A 5,993-nucleotide genomic window follows, 5' to 3' on the forward strand; every position below is an offset into this window, starting at 1 on the left:
ACACACACACACACACACATTATTTTATTATGATGATGATATGCACACACATATACAACAGACAATATAGGTACACACAATTTAACGGCCCGTTGAATTATTATTGTTGTTATTATTAAACATTCATTATTTACTCGTCGTATACCCAACCCCACTTTCTGTAGTTCTGTTGAAGTTAATTCGACACAAAAGATATACGGTTTCGTCGATGCGTATCGCACACATAATTATTCTTATTACTATGCGATTATTATTTATTATTGGTCCGTGCGTAGGCACGCAAGTTTGCCCTGTATATTATACTATAATTAAAATGTATTATTATCATCATCATCATTAAATGTTAGGTAACCGAGTAGTATTATGCGATACACTGCAGATACGTCTTTACGCCATTCTTTACACGTAATAGTATTATTAAATCATTTATTTATGATTATATTATTAATATTATTATTTTTATAATAGACGGTAAGTCCGCTGTTAATAAATACCGCCCGCACGGTTTGCCAATATAATTGGTATAGCTAACGATAATCTAGTTTATTATAGGTTATTTTAAGTTTAACCACGGTTAGATCTAGTAGATAATCGTGGATAAACTAGATTAAACAATATTACTGTTATTATTGTTATTCTCTGAAGATTAGAACGCGCTTATTGACATTAAACTTTATTGCAGTCTCCGCGCACACAGTGCAGTGTGGCGGGGGCCGCTGTTTACCAGTAGTGTATGTAAATTTTCCCTCTCAGCCGTACCTAATCTAGTGTGTGGTTAACAATGTATTTTTATACACCAAACATTGGTATACATATAGAATTATGTGCACGTGTGTGTGTGGCCTAAAATTATTAATGTATTCGTTGGTACGTTGTTTCATATTTTTTCCAAACGGCTCGCATTAGCATAATATTCAAATCAAGTATTTATTTTTCGGTACTTAGGCGAGATTATTATTATAATATTATAATATATTATGTAGGTACGTATAGAGTAGGTGTATGTATACCCGCGGTGTTGTGTTTTTTCACGATCGAATAATTATTATAATAGTATAATGACGCGTCGTGCGACAAAGAGCAACAAACGGCAGAGGCGCGTGTTTTTGTTTTTCGTTTAAAAAACAGTTTTTATTTGTTCCCCTCTTCCATGCAGGGTGTTCGTCAACCATGAAAATTTTGACATACGGTGGCCGACGACGACATAAAACTGTCAGGCGCGCGCGAGATCACATGTGTTTGTGTGTGTGTGTGTGTGTGTGTGAGCATCGAAAACGCGTTCCACAACTGTTTATGGTTAAACGCGACCTTAAAACAACTGTTTGTCCGTCCGACCGTGAACGACTAGGACGACGACGTCGGCGGTGACGCGTTCTCTGATGGGGGAGAATGAGAGGAGGAGGCTCTGCAACGTAGTGTTTGGGGGAGACGAGGAGGAGGAAATGTTTAGTGTAATTGAACCGGTCCGTGGAATGTCTACAGTGAAATTTATATCGTACAATATAATATTTAATGTTCGTGTGTGATTTTTACACATACACGCACACACACACAGCATGGGACTCCACAAACACACACGCCGTCGACGACTACTTCTACAGTACTACCTGACGAACCTATTATAACGCATTACGATTTTGCACGACCAGCAGCAGCAGATGCTCGTTTTCGCGTATACGGAGAAATACAATAAAATCGATTCCGAGTGCTCTTCTGTTGTGCTCTTCCCTTTTTTTCCTATATTTTTTTCCCTGCACGTTTCCCATTATGTATGTACATAATATTATTCAGGTTATAAACAGCGGGCGGCGGCGGCCATGCCGGTTGTTTATCGAGGGTAAAAATCGTGTTTATCCGTTCAGTTTCACAGCCCAATGCACCCGGAGGAGATTATGTCCGACGTTATTATTATAACTCCGTGGACCGTAGTACAGGGAGAGAGAGAGATAGAGAGAGAGCACGTCGGGAGAAGGCCAAAAGGGAAACGTGATAATGTGCCTAATGAGATATATGTATAATATATACATAGTTTTTTTTTACAAAGTTTTTTTTATTATGTGCAACTGTTTTGTTTATACTGAATATAAAAAAATACGTATAATAATAATAATAATAAACTAACGACTAAAAATATAAACCTCGGCGTGCGGTGTCGGTTTGTGTGTGTGTGTATGTGTGTGTGTGTGTGTGTGTGTGTGTGTGTGTGTGTGTGTGTGTGTGTGTGTGTGTGTGTGTGTGTGTGTGTGTGTTGTATTACTATTATTATATGGGAGACCGCCAGATTCTAATTTCTCGTTGCGTGTGAATCTCCTAGTCTACTACTACTACAGAGGTGCAGAATGTTGCCACGTAATTAATTAACTACGCAACGACACGATGTACGCGCATATACACGTCATTATAAATAGCTTCTTATTTTAGATTGTATTATGAGCTTAGCGAGGAGCTATATTATTGGATTTACAATGATGTTTTTTTTATGTTAAATTTAGTATGTGTGTATTCAGCACTGTAATAATATGTCCGCTCGAAGTGTGTTTAATATAATATTATACACTTATTATTATTATATATTCCGGTCGAAGGAGTGCATTTTGTTTAATGATATATAATGGACGCGTCCAAAACGTTTATATTCTTATCGGATGGGCTTTCCCAACACACCTCTTCCTATATAATTTACATATTATATCATAAAGAATTATTTTTTTATTCGTATCATAATCCGTGCAATATAACGTACATAAATATTAAAATATTGTAATAATAACCAAACGAAGACTGCCCACTATAATAATTTATGCAGTTGTATTAGTTGTTGTAGTTGGTTACCAAAATTAAGAAAAAATATCTACATGACGTACTGAATAAGTATATTATAGCCTTTAATACGAACAAAACATAACTAATTGTTTTTGGTTGTTTTTTTCACGGGATATGCAATTAATTATGAGGGGAGGAATTTAGTGCGACTTTGACTAGAGAAACACTATACCAATTTCTATAACTTGATATTTGATTTAAAAATACATAGTACCTATTACACTATCATGTAAAAAAAACACGTCCGACATTAATAATGTTGTTTACATAAATACACCACAGCGCAGTAATTAATACCATGGACTGTGGAGTATTTTTGTATACTCGAAATCTTTTTAATATTAATTATTTACTCATGTTTATATTGTATCGTCTGGTGACATAACTACATCATTGTATCACTTTTGAACACAATATTATATACAATTATAAGCCAAATAGCTAGGTGATTTGGACTAAAAATATTTTAGGCTATATTATTTATGGATAATAAACAAAAATAACCTACTACGTTTTTTATGAGATTGTTACTAATCATTGTAATTAAAATTACAATTTTCTTTCTAATAGCGGTATCGATAAAATAAAACAAAAAATCTTATAGTTAGGTATCCACAGACATTATATGGTGATGAGTATAGATATACCTATTGTACATGATCATATAGTATTGGTTTTCTGTACAAGATTGTTATTTAAATCCTTTCAAGACTAAAGATTTAAGTATTTAACGGTTGGTTAGATATTTAAAAATAACGAAATTTACATCAACGAAATCCTCTAGGCGATCAACACACCATAATAGTAATAACATGACTGTGCATTTTCTTGACAGCGTTTGTATACGCGCGATGTATAATAATATATATTGTATATTAAGTGAGCATCTCGACTGTCAAGTGTGTTGGAAAATAATCGTCGGCCGATGTGTTGGATCGGATTCAAGAAAACAACCCGGTGTGGCGGTGTTGTTATATATACATTGTTGCACTGCCGGCGCGATTATAAATCTAGAAATCTATTTTTTGACGCCGTCGTCATTTGCCACACGTAAACTGTATAATATAATATATTATTTAAATATTATGTAGATATCTACATATACAAAACGTAATGAAAAAAAATAATAATATGCACCTTTCGTTGTTAGTACGCCGGCTCATCCGAAACATAAAAATATTATAATAATATATTGGTGGGTACTACGCCAGTGGATTAAAATATAAAATTAACGACTTGGCAAAACGGTACCCACCGCGGCGAACAACGGAAAACTCGCAATATCACAGCCTCAATGATATAATATTTATTATTATTATCAAACAACATAACAAAGGCATGTGTTTGTGTGTAATGACTGTGAATATGAAGCCCGCGAGTCGTGTGGGCGCAATTATAAAATTATAATACTGCAAATCGTGGATAAATTATCAAGACTTTATATAATATATTATAGTGAGCTATTTAATATATAGCGATAGTACCGATATAGACATATTTATAGACATACATAGTGTGTATATTATAGGTACTATATTATTGTTATTATACGCACACGACACACACATTAAATAAAGTGATTGTAGTGATCATTATATAGTGATCTAATAGGGTCATGTGTGATCGATTATGGTCGGTTTAGAGTCTAGACCATACCTAGGCTATAGACACTAAGAATGCAGAGTACCTATATCCTCTAATAGTATCAACAAATATGCCGTCCTCTCATAATATAACAACAACAACACTTTTCAGACCAAAATCAAGCGAGAGAGTGTTTACAACATGAACATCACGTAACAGCCAATTGTCAAAAAATTAAATCGAGGCTTGGATTTTTGGGGTTACTAAAGTACCCACTAAGCATCCTTCAATGATGCGCGCAAGATGCAAGATAATATATTACCTATTATTATTGTTATAACACGTGAACACGTAGACTCCCTCTCACAGCTCTGACCGGAGGGGTTACTTTCCGGTTGAAAATTTAGAAACCTTGACACGCACAGCTATATATTTATATATAATATAATATATACCTACACCCACGTGGCGTATGTGCAGCAGTTTGTATTTGTCAGCCGCGTGTTATATTTGTCTATATTATATAATAATATAATGAACCCTTTCAGACTTTCGGTGCTACGAGAAAAAAAAATAAAACCGTTTCCGGCGCGTACAAAAAAAAAAAGTATTAAAAAATAAAAAATGTAGTGTCGGGTTAGGTTAGGGGGCGGCAATGCGGCGGCGTCAGCGAGCCGAGGATGGAATACATGTTGGCGGAGGGGTGGCGAGGAAGGCAGCCATATGGGTTGCTGTCGACAAATATTTGCCGACACTCGAAGGGTATTGTAAATTTAAACCCGTTTTGTGTTCCACCCGCTCGCGCACACGGAACACGTGTGTGTGCGTGTATGTGTGAGTAAACGTTTCCACGCGCTTATATATACAGACACATATTATTATATATATTATAATTATATATATAAACTCGTATGTAAAATGTATATCATATTATATATGCGTACGCCATACACACCACAACCTCGGCCAATAATGATATTTATTTTATTATTACTATTATTGTGTGTACACATAAATGCAGATTATCGGTTGGCGGGCGGGCGGGCGAGTGCGTGCGTGCGTGCGCGGCGCGTGTAAACAAGGCTGTCGTCGGTCGCGTTCGCCCTTCGCCTGCCGTCGCCGTCGTCTCCGTCGTCGGCCGATCGACTCTACCCACTATAATATAAATACTACTGCGACAAGAAACAAAACAAAAATACATAATATATTATAATAAATGTATACAGAAACACGATAAAACGTAAAAAAAATAAAATAAAAACCGGTAAATGGAATGCGGTCGGAACGCGATATCCGACCGGAATGAAAATGTAATTTTTTTCGGTCCGCCTGTGTGTATATATAGGGAAAAATAGGATATTATTAACTCCCCGGGTTATTGGTGAAATTAAAGGGCGCATTAAGCGAACGTGATCGGAATTCGCAGGGTCGATTCAGCGCGTATGCGTCTCACGTTCTCGAGCGTATATGCAAATCCGGACGTGCCGTGCGCGCACGCACTGAACGGCGCTCGGGAGTGTCGGGGATCTCCGCTGCATCAAGATGGTCGGCAAGTGGGGTTACCCGTGTGATCCGGCACAGGGGAA

Source organism: Acyrthosiphon pisum, chromosome A1 (genome assembly GCF_005508785.2).
Source record: "Acyrthosiphon pisum isolate AL4f chromosome A1, pea_aphid_22Mar2018_4r6ur, whole genome shotgun sequence".
In the NCBI taxonomy this organism is placed as follows: Eukaryota; Metazoa; Arthropoda; class Insecta; order Hemiptera; family Aphididae; genus Acyrthosiphon; species Acyrthosiphon pisum.